The sequence below is a fragment of the Mustela nigripes genome, chromosome 2, assembly GCF_022355385.1.
Source record: "Mustela nigripes isolate SB6536 chromosome 2, MUSNIG.SB6536, whole genome shotgun sequence".
NCBI lineage: Eukaryota > Metazoa > Chordata > Mammalia > Carnivora > Mustelidae > Mustela > Mustela nigripes.
In genome coordinates this window covers 81,906,843-81,920,747 of record NC_081558.1, presented here as the reverse complement: position 1 = coordinate 81,920,747, position 13,905 = coordinate 81,906,843, and the positions used below count along the sequence as shown (strand labels likewise).

Genomic DNA, 13,905 nt, shown 5'->3' with positions numbered 1-13,905 from the left:
AAAAGGAAAGGAAAAAAAACCATATTAAAATGTAGCAGCTGTTGTTGCCCACTTCAAAAAAAAAAAAAAAAAAAAAAAAAAAAAAAACTCCCAACTCCAGCGTCTGGGTGGCTCAGTGGATTAAAGCCTCTGCCTTCGGCTCAGGGCATGATCCCAGGGTCTTGGGATGGAGCCCAGCATGGGCTCCCTGTTCAGCAGGGAGCCTGCTTCCTCCATCTCTGTCTGCTTCTCTGCCTACTTGTGCTCTCTGTCTGTCAAATAAATAAATAAAATTAAAAAATAAAAAATCTCCCAACAAAGAGCCCTGGGCCAGACAGCTTCCCAGGGGAATTCAAACATTTAAAGAATAATTAATTCCTATTCTCCTGAAATTGCTCCAAGAAATAGAAATGGAAGGAAAACTTCCAAACTCATTTTATGAGGCCAGTATTACCTTGATCCCAAAACCAAAGATCCCATCAAAAAAGAGAATTACACACCAATATCCTTGATGAACACAGATGCAAAAATTCTCACCAAAACACTAGCCAATAGGATCCAACAGTACATTAAAAGGATTACTCACCACGACTAAGTGGGATTTATTCCAGGGCTGCAAGGTTGGTTCAACATCCCCAAATCAATCAATGTGATACAATACACTAATAAAAGAAAGAACAAGAACCATATGATACTCTCAATAGATGCTGAAAAAGCATTTGACAAAGTACAGCATCCTTTCTTGATCAAGAATTTTCAAAGTATAGGGATAGAGGGAACATACCTCAATATCATCAAAGCCATCTATGAAAAATATACCGCAAATATCATTCTCAATGGAAAAAAACTGAGAACTTTTCCACTAAGGTCAGGAACATGGCAGGGATGTCCATTATCACCACTGCTATTAAACATAGTACTAGAAGTCCTGGCCTCAGCAATCAGACAACAAAAAGAAGGCATTAAAAGCATCCAGATTGACAAAAAAGAAGTCAAACTCTCACTCTTTGCAGATGATATAATACTTTATGTGAAAAACCCAAAAGACGCCACTCCAAATCTGTGAGAACTTGTACAGGAATTCAGCAATGTGTCAGGATATAAATCAATACTTAGAAATCAGTTGTATTTCTATACATCAACATACAAGACAGAAGAAAGAGAAATTAAGGAGTCAATCCCATTTATAATTGCACCCAAAACCATAAGATACCTAGGAATAAACCTAACTAAAGAGACAAAGAACTATACTCAGAAAACTATAAAGTACCCATGAAAGAAATTGAGGAAGATACAAAGAAATGGAAAAATGTTCCATGCTCATGGAGTGGAAGAACAAATATTGTGAAAATGTCTATGCTACCTAAAGTAATCTACACATTTAATGCAATCCCTATCAAAACACCATCAATTTTTTTTCAAAGAAATGGAACAAATAATCCTAAAACCTATATGGAAACAGAAAAGACCCCAAAAAGCCAGAGGAATGTTGAAAAACAAACCCAAAGTTGGTGGCATCACAATTCCAGACTTCAAGCTCTATTACAAGCTGTCATCATCCAGACAGTATCATACTGACACAAAAACAGACACATAGATCAATGGAACAGAATAGAGAGCCCAGAAATAGACCTTCAACATTATGGTCAACTAATATTTGACAAAGCAGGAAAGAATGTCCAATGGAAAAAAGACAGCCTCTTCAACAAATGGTGTTGATAAAATTGGAAAGCCACATGCAGAAAAATCAAACTGGACCATTTCCTTACACCACACACAAAAATAGATGAAAGACCTCAGTGTGAGAAAGGAATCCATCAAAATCCTTGAGGAGAACACAGGCAACAACCTCTTCGACCTCAACTGCAGCAACTTCTTCCTAGAAACATTGCCAAAGGCAAGGGGAGCAGGGGCAAAAATGAACTATTAGGACTTCATCAAGATTAAAAGCTTTTGCACAGCAAAGGAAAAGTCAACAAAACCAAAAGACAACTGACAGAATGGGAGAAGATATTTGCAGATGGCATATTAGATAAAGGGTTAATCCAAAATCTATAAAGAACTTATCAAACTCAATACCCAATGAATAAATAATCCATTCAAGAAATGGGCAGAGGACACAAACAGACATTTCTGCAAAGACATCATCCAAAGAGCCAACAAACACATGAAACTATACTCACATCACTCGGCATCAGGGAAATACAAATCAAAAGCACAATGAGATACCACCTCATGCCAGTCAGAACGGCTAAAATTAACAAGTCAGGAAATGACAGATGCTGGCAAGGATGCGGAGAAAGGGGAGCCCTCCTACACTATTGGTGGGAATGCAAGCTGGTGCAGCTACCCTGGAAAATGGCATGGAGGTTCCTCAAAAAGTTGAATATAGAGCTACCCTATGACCCAGCAATCACACTACTGGGTATTTACCCTAAAGATACAAATGTAGTGAAATGAAGGGGCACATGCAGCCAAATGTTTATAGCAGCAGTGTTCACAATAGCCAAACGATGGAAAGAACCTACATGTCCATTGACAGATGAATGGATAAAGAAGATGTGAGATATATATATATATATATATATACACACACACATACATACACATACACACTGGAATACTATGCAGCCATCAAAATGTAGATGGAACTAGAGGGTATTATGCTGAGCGAAATAAGTCAAAGAAAGGAAGGCAATTATCATATGATTTCCCCTATATGAGGAAGTTGCGAGGCAAAGTGGGGGGTTTTGGGGTTAGGGAAAGAAAAAATAAAACAAGATGGAATTGAGAGGGAGACAAACCATAATAGACTCTTAATATCACAAAACAAACTAAGGGTTGTGGGCAGGAGCAGGGAGAGGGTGGTTGGGTTATGGACATTGGGGAGGGTATGTGCTATGGTGAATGCTGTGAAGTGTGTAAACCTGGCGATTCACAGACCTGTACCCCTGATATAATAATACATTATATGTTAATTTAAAAAATTATTTTGGTTATTTTAGGTCTGTATTATTCAGTATTCCCTAGAGAAACAGAACCAAGAGGATGCATGTTAGTCTGTTGAGAGCTGGCTAACATGATAACGGATGCTGACAAGTCCCAAGATTTGCAGGGTAAGTCAACACACTGAAGACTCAGGAGAGCCAATGGTGTGGTTCCAGTTTGAGCCTGAAGACCTGAGGACCAGGAGAGTTGATCTATTTCCAGTATGAAGACTGGCAGACTTGACACTCAAGGATACATGTTTCAGTTTAAATCTGAAAGCTGGGAAAAAGGTGATATCCTAGTCTGAAGGCAAAGGAATTCCCTTTTATTTGGAGAAGGGCCTGATTTTTGTTCTATTCGGGCTTTTAACTGACTGGATGAAGCCCATTCACATTAGGGAGGGCAATCTGCTTTACTCATTTTAACAATCTGAATGTTAATCTCATCAAAAACAACCTCACAGAAGTTGTGAATTATTATTCTTCTGGTTAGAAGAATGTTTGACCAAGTATCCGAGCACAGCTGGCCCAGTTGACATACAAAATTAAACATCACAAGAACCCTTTTAGTTCTATGAGTTTTAAGAAAACATTATGCATTTTGGCAAAAAAGGTCAGTAAAAATTTGATAGAATTACATTTAAGGTGTAGAGCACTTCAGGGAATATTACCATTTTAGCAATACTAAATCTTCTACTCCTACATGAATAGAAATGTCTTTCCATTTATTTAGGTCTTTTTAAATTTATTACAGCAATGTTTTGTACATTTCAGTATAGAAATCTTACACTTCCATGGTTACATTTATCCCCGTGTATTATATTATTTTTGATGATAATGTTTAGGGGTTTCTTTCAGTTGTTCATTTCTTTTGTGAAGAAATATAACTCATGTTTGTGTTGATTTGTATCTTGCAACTTTGTTAGATTTATTTATTGGGTCTGATATTTTCTGGGAGTTTTTGTGGTGATTCTTTACAATTTTCTATAAACAAGATTGTATCATTTGTGAATAGAAATAGTATTACTTCTTCCTTTCCAATTTGTATTCCTTTTCTTTCTCATTTCTTATCCCTCTCACTAGGACTTCTGGTACAGTTTTGATTAGAGTGGCAAAAATGGGCATTCTCATATTTGTCCTGATTGAAGGGGAAAGTATCAGTCTTCACCATAGTGTATGGTGATAGCTCTGATGGTATTTTAATAAGAGCCCTACACTATTTTGTGAACTTTTCTTTTTATTCCCAGTTTGTTGAATAGTGGGTTTTTTTCAAATTCCAGATGCATTTTTGATAGTCACTAGGCAATAATTAAGATACACATTTAGAATTAACAATTAAAGATTATAATTGAAGTCAAACAAGTCTGAGTAGATCTTTCTTGAAATTGCTATTTAACATTTTTAAATTATTTTTATTAACATATAATCTACTATTTGCTCAGGGGTACAGGTCTGTGAGTTGTCAGGCTTACATACTTCACAGCACTCACCATGTCACATACCCTCCCTAATGTCCATAACCCAACCACCCTCTCCCTACCCCCTCCCTGCCAGCAACCCTCAGTTTGTTGAGATTAAGAGTCTCTTATGGTTTTTATTATGAAAGTGTGTCACATTTTGCCAAATGTTTTTCTGTATCAGTTGAGATTTTTTATTATGCTAATATGGTATAGTATATTAACTGACTTTCAATGTGTTGAACTACCCTTAGAGTTCTAGGATAAATCCCATGTGATCATTACATATAATTCTTTCAATGTGCTGCTAAACTCAGTTTGCTAGTATTTTGTTGAGGACTTTTGCATCTCTATTCATACGAGTTATTGGTCTATAGTTTTCCTGTAATGTTTTTGTCTGGCTCAGGTAACAGAGTAATGCTAGCTTCATAGAACAAGATAGGAAATGTTCTATTTTTTGGGGCAGGGTGGGGGAGGGAGTCTGAGAAAGGTTAGTGTTAATTCTTCTCTAAATATTTGGTAGATGGTGGGGTTATGGACATTGGGGAGGATATGTGATATGGTGAGTGCTGTGAAGTATTTAAACCTGGAGATTCACAGACCTGTACCCCTGGGGATAAAAATATATGTTTATTAAAAAATAAAAAATTTAAAAAAAGATTTTCAATTTAAAAATAAATAAATACTTGGTAGAATATTGGTCGAGTATTTGGTAGAATATCTGGGCTTGGACATTTCTATGTTGGCATATTTTTGATTGCCGATTTAATCTCCTTTCTAGTTATAGGTCTACTTAGATTTTTAAGTCCGCTTTATAGTTTTCTGCTCCTAGGAGTTTGTCCATGAAGGTTATCTAATTTTGCTGTCATATAATTTAGCATAGTTTTCTCTAATAATCCTTTTCATTTCTGTAAAGTCATTAGTAACGTTCCCAGATTCATTTCTAATTTTAATAGTATTAGTTTCCTTTATTACTTGGCTGGCTAAAGGTTTGCCCCTATTTCTGATCTTTTCAAACGACAAACTTTTGGTTTCATTGATTTTCATTATTTTTTCTATTCTTCATTTATTTCCACTTCAGTTTATTATTTCCTTCTTTCTGCTAACTTTGTGTTTCATTTTTTATACTCTTTCTACGTACAGCAAAAAGTTAGGCAATTGATGTGATAGTACTTACAGCTGTAACCTTCCATCAGAGTACTACTTTCTTTGAATGCTGCAAATTTGTGGGTTTTTTCCTCAAAGCATGTTTTGTTTTCTTTGACCTATGGGTTGTTTAAGAGTGGACTGTTTACTTTCCACATATTTATGAATTTTCTAGTTTTCCTTGTTATCGATTTTTTAGTTTCACTAAGTGTGAGGACACACTTTTTATAACTTAGATTTTTAAATTTTATTGAGACTTTTGAAGCTTAACATATGTTCTAGCATAGAGAATTTTTATGTGCACCTGAAAAGAACATGTATCCTGGGTTTATTTTGTTGTTGTTTTGGTTCTCATATAGCTTCTATCCCCTCCAGACATTTTTCTCTATTATTAACACCCTGCATTTAGTACATTCATTACAATTGATGAACCAATATTGGCAAATTATTAACTAAATCCTATAGTTTACATCAGCTTTCACGTTTATTTTTGTATAGTTCTATAGGTTTTAACTAATGAATAATTTCATATATCTACCATTATAGTATTATACAGGATAGTTTCATTGCCCTAAAAATCTCCTGTGTTCTACCTACACATCCCTGGCCTCTTTCTGGGAACTTCTGGCAACCACTGATCTTTTTACTGTTTCTAGGGTTGGTCTTTTACAAAATGCTGGAAATCATACAGTATGTAGCTTTCTCAGACTGGTTTTTCTCAGTTCACAATAATTTCAGGTTCTTCCATGGTGTTTCATAGGATAATGTTCAAGTGCCTCTCCATTTCTACTGATGCATTCAATGATTTTTGAAAAATTTATCTATATGACATCACATTGCTTGATTTTTGGTATTATCAGCCTCACTGCAATTCTCAGTCAAGTCCTTCCTAACCACCAATTTTTAGGTACTATTTAATTCAATCAACTAATATGCACTAAGAAATTTTAAATCCATAGACATAATTGCCCATAGGTTGAATTACATCTATCTGAATTTGTTTGCATGATTGTCTAGGTCCATAAAATTACTTAGGAAGCTTGTTATTGTTTCTTGACAAAATTTAAATAAAATGAAAGTTACTTGTCACAGCAAATTTGATAGAACACATTCATTAAACTAGTAGGGTAAGGTAGATACTGACTATGAAAAGATTTCTGAGCAGCATTTCAATTTTAAGGGTTATTTTTACATATAACATTCTATTTCTTTTTTGCACTATCTTAGCATTTTTTACTTTTACATTAATATATACAATTCTACATTTTAAATTTATTTTTAATATTCTGTAACAATTCTATACCACATAATTTATAGCTATACTTCTTTCTGCATGCTCACAGAATTTTTGTTTTTTATTTTTCTGAAAATTGTCAAAAGTGTTCATGGTATTATAAGACTCTTCAAAGATCTGATTTTAGTTTTTTTATGTCCTTACTGTTATGTTTTAGATCCCTGTGTGTTTTTAAAATCTTTATTACTGTTATTTTTATTGCATCTTTGTGTTGTAATTTTTATAGATTTTAGAGCTCAAGAATGAGCTTAAACATAAGTGTATCTGCAGTTGTAAATGTTGATCTTATTGCCCAAATATGAAGCTGTACCTAACCACTAATGACACTCAAGGATTTCATTAATACCCAGAGCTCCATAGTTCATAGTTTTTCATGTTTATGTTTATACCTAGTGGTGTTTTACTACTTAAATATTTGTCTGTTTTACTATGCTATACTTAATATTTTTCACATCTTATGAATTTTGTATTACTATTATATTGTATGTTCATTCTTCATAGCGTCTATGATGTTGTTGGAATATATTAACACATTCGTATAGTTTAGCTTGTGGCATATTATCTTGTTTCATAAGTACTAGGAAAAAATTGTTTTCTGAATTTGTAGAGCTTAATCTTGGACAAACACACAAATACACAAAGAAGTCAAGCATAATCATTGCATAATCAAATATTCTATGTATTTAACTTATTTTTTGATTACTTGATCTGTTTAACTTTACTGAAAACTGCATCCTACAGGTATATCTTAGAGAACACAAATTTAACAGTTACATTTAAATTTCTCTCTATGGTTTCTTAGTTGTTTTATATATTCTACACTTTGCAGAAAAACTATGTTTCTATCCCTTAAATTCCATTTTGTCAGATATCATTTTTAAAAATTTCTGCTCCATATTTACCTGATTAAACTTTTATTGCCTTTATTTTCAGTATTTTATAGCACTTTAAGTAAATCTCTTATAAATAACATATTCCAGGATTTTATTTTTCATTGTAATCTGTAATTTTATATATTTTATATGAAGATAACCCACTTTTATTTGAGATTTTATGTTTAAAGTTATTTCTGCTTTTTTTTTCTATTTTTTCTATTTTCAACTCTTTGCTATTCTTTTGTTTTATTATCTTGTCTTCTACCAACTAATTTCTTGATTTTTTAATTATTTTCAATATTTGTATTTTCTAGTGGTTATATCTCATTGTTTTGAACTTATCACCTTTATTTTTAATATCTAAATCTTAGATTTGCTTTCCCATAACCTCAATAAAATAAAAATCTTAAAATTCTCTCACTTTTCTGTACTCTTGTCTTTTTCCTTATCACATGCAACTATCAAAAATTAATTCCAGAGGTTTGTCATAACTTAATGTTTTTACCAAGTTCTTTAATTTATCCAAGCTCCTTTATCCTCAATTTTTTAAATTTTATAATCTTTATAATTCACATAACTTACATATTTAAAGTACACTTTTTTATATTCACACAGTTGTACAGCCATCATCACAATCAATTTAGCAGATTTTTATCCTCCTCAAAAGAAAACCTATATTCATTAGCAATCATTCCTCACTTCTCTCCAACTCTTCCCTTCAGGCCTAGGCAACTACTAATCTACTTTCTTTCTCTGCAGATTTATATATTCTGGATTTTTCATAGAAATGGAATTATACAGCCTGCATTATTATGTGTTTGGCTTGTTTCATAGTATATTATAAAGGTTCATCTAGATTCTAGCATGTATCACTATTTGAAGTTTTATGGTTGAATAACATTCCATTGTGTGGCTATCTGGATGTTTCACATTTTATTTTTCCATTCACCCATTCTTAAACTAGAACTGCTAGGTCATATGATAACTCATGTTAACCTTTGAAAGAACAGTCAAACTGTTGTCCAAGTAGGCTACACTACTTCACATTCTCATCAGCAATGCATGAGAATTCCAATTTCTCAACATCTTCAACACTTGTTAACTTCTCTGTATTTTTACCATAGACACTTCAGTGAGTATCAGGTGGTAGCTCAAAACTACAATGAATTATCACCTCGCACCTGTCAAAATGGCTAAAATTAACAATACAGGAGACAACAGGTATTGTGGAGGATATAGAGAAAGGAGAAGCCTCTTATGCTGTTGGGGGGAATGCAAACCGGTGCAGTCCCTCTGGAAAACAGTATGGAGGTTCCTCAAAATGTTAAAAATAGAACTACCCTGTGATCCAGCAATTGAACTACTAGGTATTTAACCAAAGGATACAAAATAATGATTCAAAGAGATGCATACACCCTGATGTTTATAGCATCATTATCAACAATACCCAAATTATGGAATGAGCCCAAATATTCATAGTGGTTTTACTTTATATTTCCCTAATGACTTATGATGTATTTACATATTCTAGATACAAGCTTATTATCATATATATAATTTGCAAATATTTTCTCCCATTGTGTGAAATATCTCTTGACGGTGTCCTTGGAAGGATAAACATTTTTAATTTTAATGAAGTTTATATGTTTTATCTTTTGTCATTTGTACTTTTAAAATCATATCTAAGAAACTATTGTTTAAGGACATTAATATTTATCCCTGTTTTAGGAGCTTTCTAGTCTTAACTCATATATTTATGTATTGAACTATTTTGGGTTAAATTTTATATATGAGGTGGGCTAGTTCAGTTTCATTCCTTTGCATGTGGTTCTCCAAATGTACCAACACCACACATTAAAAAGATTATTATTTACCCACTGAATAATCTTGACACTCTGCTTAAAATTAACTGACCACAGATATATGGGGTTTTTTTCCTCAAGTTTCAGTTCTACCCCACTGATCTATATGCCTATATGTATGCCAGTACCACCCAATCTTGTTTACTTCAGTTTTGTAGTAATTTTTGAAATGATGTAAATACTACAAATTTTTCTTCCTTTTTAGGACAGTTTTGGCTATTTGCCTTGAATTTCTTTATGAGTTTCTATATGAATATTAGGAATAGTTTGTCCATTTCTTCAAGGAAACCTGATAAGATATTGGGAGATTGATCTATAAATTCAAAACAACATGTAGAATATTGATATTTTAATAATACTAAGTTTTTCATTTCATGAACAAAGTATGTCTTTCCATTTATTTAGGTCTTCTTTAAATTTTCCAGTAATGCTTTGTAGTTTACAGTGTATAGGTTTATACTTTTTTCCTTCAATTTAATCATCAGTATTGCCTATATTTACCATAAATATAATTGTTTTATTAGTTTGATTTTATATTGTTCAGTATAAATATATTGAAATATTATTCATATTTGATATTGGTCTTATAAACTAAAAAGCTGATATGTTCATTTATTACTTTAAATAGTTTTTAAGGGGATTCTTCTGATATATATATATATATATATATATATATATATATATTCACACACACAAACACACACACATAATATTTACAAATATAGATAGATTTACTTTTCTCTTTCCAGTATGAATGCATTTTTTTTTTAAGATTTATTCATTTGAGAAAGAGACAAATCTAGCTTGGGGGGTGTAGGGAGAAGCAGAAGAACATGGAGAAAAGACTCTCAAGCAAACTCCCCGCTGAGTATAGAGCCCAAAATGGGACTTGATCTCACAACCCTGAGATCATGGCATGAGCCCAAATCCAGAGTCAAATGCTAACCCAGTCACCCAAACACACCAAGTATGAATGATTTTTAAGTGAACTTTTCATGTAATTGCCTTGGCTAATTCAAGTATGATGTTGAAAGAAAATGGTGAGAGCAAACATTCTAGTCCTGTAACTGATCACAAGGTGACTATATTCTTTCACAAATAGGTATAACTAAAGGTTCTTTATAGGTGCCTTTTATCAGATTGAGGAATTTTCCTTTCTTTGAAGTTTAAAAGTTTTAGTTTTTGACTATGTTTATAATGTAAAGTTGTTTCTGTCAGTTTTTTTCTGCATCTTTTGGGATGATTATATGTTTTGGGTCCTTCATTATATTACTAGAGATGATAACCAATCCTGCATGACCACTTGGTCATGGCATATAATTATTTTTAAATGGTGCTGAATTTGCTTACTCTAGTATTCAGTTATTTTTTTAATCCTATCTTCACAAGGATACTGGTCTCCAATTTTCTTGTCTAGTGATGGATTTTTCTCATTTTTGTATCAGGGAATACTGGCCTCAGAATGCTGTGCTCAATGTACCTTCTTCTTATATTTTTAGGAAAAGTATTGGAAGAATTGGTATTCAGTTTTCATTCAATAATCCAAAGTCACCAGTAAAGCCATCTTGGCCTGGACTTTCTTTATGGTTGGTTTTTTTAAATTATTACCAATTCAAGTTTTTTTTTTTTTTTATGACTTGTTCAGGTCTTCTATTTCTTCTTGATTCAGTTTCTATAGTTTATATGTTTCTAGGAATTTGTCCATTATGGCTATTTACTTTATTACCATAGATCGTTAATATTTCTTTATAATATTTTGATATTTTAAGATCGATAGTAAGGCCTCAATCTTCTCTTATTTTAATAATTTTAATCTCTTTTTGGTTCTGTCACTCTATCTAAAATTCGTCAATTGTTGAACCAATTTTTGAGTTTTTTTCTTTATTGTTTTTCTATTTTAGATCCCAATTTCATTTTAAAATTTCATTTCTTTGAAGTGATGTTAACTTTTCTTTCTTTCGGTTTAGTAAGTAGGATGGATCATTTTACTGTCATCTATTCTCCTTAGTTGTTCATCTTACAGTACAGTGTTAGACCTGTGAACAGATGCCAGGAATGACAATGTGTTTAACAGGGCTCTTCATCTCTATCTCTGATCTTTGTTAAGCTATCTGCCCAATTTGGTATCACACCCAGCCACTAATGGCCATCTAATTGCATTATTGTTTTTGACAATGTTCCGAGGCAGAAGTTGTTTCATACTCTGATCCAATTTAAAAATGCCAAATTGTAAAGGAAGTTTGACTCTGAGCTTATGTAATGGTAGATCCCATATGCTATCTACTATGAACCACTGAAATTCATCCTTTGTTCATTAGATGCTTATAATTTTCCAGTTAGCTCTGTTATTCAGTTTTTGGTATAATTCATTTTTTAAAAATATTTTATTTATTTATTTGACAGACAGAGATCACAAGTAGGCAGAGAGGCAGGCAGAGAGAGAGAGAGAGAGAGAGGAGAAAGCAGGCTCTCTGCTGAGCAGAAAGCCCGATGCAGGACTCAATCCCAGGACCTTGGGATCATGACCTGAGTCAAAGGCAGAGGCTTTAACCCACTGAGCCACCCAGGAGCCCTGGTATAAATTCATTTTTTAAAATGAAGAAACTATACAGCTAGACAATATAACAAGACAATGACAGAATTTGTTGGCTTAATATTTCTTAAATGTCTTTTCTTGAGTGATAAAATCTGTAAATGTACCAGTTTCAAGCCAAGTTAAATATGTAAAAAGTATCAAAATATTTGCTTTTGTTTATACAGAAATTTTCCTCAGGTTTTGGATTAAATATTGCCAAGCTTAAAAAGAACTTTACTAGATCAGTGTTATAAATTATTCATGCTGCTTCATAAGAACACTTATAGTAAATGCTTTATTTGGTTATTTTAAGTCCCCATAGTATGGGAGTTACTAATAAGGCATGCTTTACTTATGTTGTGATGCTTAATTTAGTAATCTTTCCAACCGTAAGTTGATTTGAACATTACATGCCCTTTGAAAACTCTAAATTATATTCCTAAGTGTAGAACTTAGGTGGGTAGAGGTACATAAAGAAATATGTGGGATGGAAGAAAGGAAATCAAGCTCTTGAATTGCTTTAATTGTTCAGATAATTATATAATGTGTAGGTTATTGTGTGGGTTGGTATTTGCATGCATAAAAAGAAGGGGAAAATCTTAAATATTATCCATCTCAATGTGTATCTCTAGAATGTTGAGATAAAATATAAAAGTAAAGATGAAACAGCAAATCTTTCCCAGAAACTAGTAAGCAGTAACTGTTTTGACTAATATCTGAATGTTACCTTCATCTCTTCAATGACCCCTTCCAGATGCTGAGAGATAATTGAGGATATATTTCTTCTTACTTTTACTCCCATAAAATGCATACCAAATCCTAGTCATTGCCACATGCAGAAAAATCTTTATACTTTTATTACTTTTTTTTCATATACCACTATAGTGCAACTCACCATTATCTCCTCTTGGATTTATGCAATGTCTTCTAACTGCTCCTCACATCTCATCATTTTTAATTCTGGCCTTCACCAAAATGTTCTCTGCACAGAAGATAATACGATATTTTAAAATAACAAATCTAATGATGAGAACCATCAATAATGTTTAAACCTTTCAATGGCATTTTATTGGAGATAAAATTTCTTATCTTCTTTCTGCTCTACAAGGGTCTGTATGATCTGGACTCTGTTTCTCCAGCTTCATCTTGCCCACTTTTCTCATCAAGATATTTTCCACCTTAGAGCTCTTGTCCATATTAGCCTCAATGCAAGAGGGTTCTTTTCTCCATTATTTGTCTACTTCCTTCTCACTTGATTTAGATTACATTCCCCTCAAGGAAGCTTCTGTGATTCTAACCTATATCTGATACATTTTTCACAACCTCATTGTACTTCTTGTCACAATTTACAATAACATTTTTATGTGATACTTAATATTACAGCTCTAGAATCTCAATCTTGCTTAACTCCTCTCCCCAAACCTTTCAAAACACATTCACACCAATCTAGAGGCATATTTCCAGGAACCTGTATTTGTGTTTACAGAACTCCTAAAATGTTAGGATATGTCCACATGTGAGATGTAGAAAGTAACAGAAGGAAGTTTTCATCTTCCTGAGGCTGGGTACTTAGCCCCAAAGGTTCTGATATAAATGGAGCTGAGTTTCCTCCATCTCATTAATTGAGTATGATGTATTGCTTCATCATATTACTCAGTAGAGGTAATAGAAAATAATCACTTGTAAGAAAGCTGTTGAGGACATTGCTCTAGCAAAAATCCATGGTCCAC

General features: G+C 33.0%; 1 long non-coding RNA gene across 1 annotated transcript in view; it reads right to left on the bottom strand.

Moving 5' to 3' along the window:
- Positions 1 to 565: 565 nt before the first annotated feature.
- LOC132009960 (uncharacterized) overlaps positions 566 to 13,905 on the bottom strand; it is a 38,789-nt gene continuing 25,449 nt past the window's right edge. Inside the window, exons 2-3 of the long non-coding RNA XR_009402106.1 lie at positions 13,071 to 13,157; positions 566 to 641 (exon numbers count right to left, since the gene is read on the bottom strand). This is a non-coding gene — a long non-coding RNA (uncharacterized LOC132009960). The remainder of the gene's footprint in view (positions 642 to 13,070; positions 13,158 to 13,905) is intronic.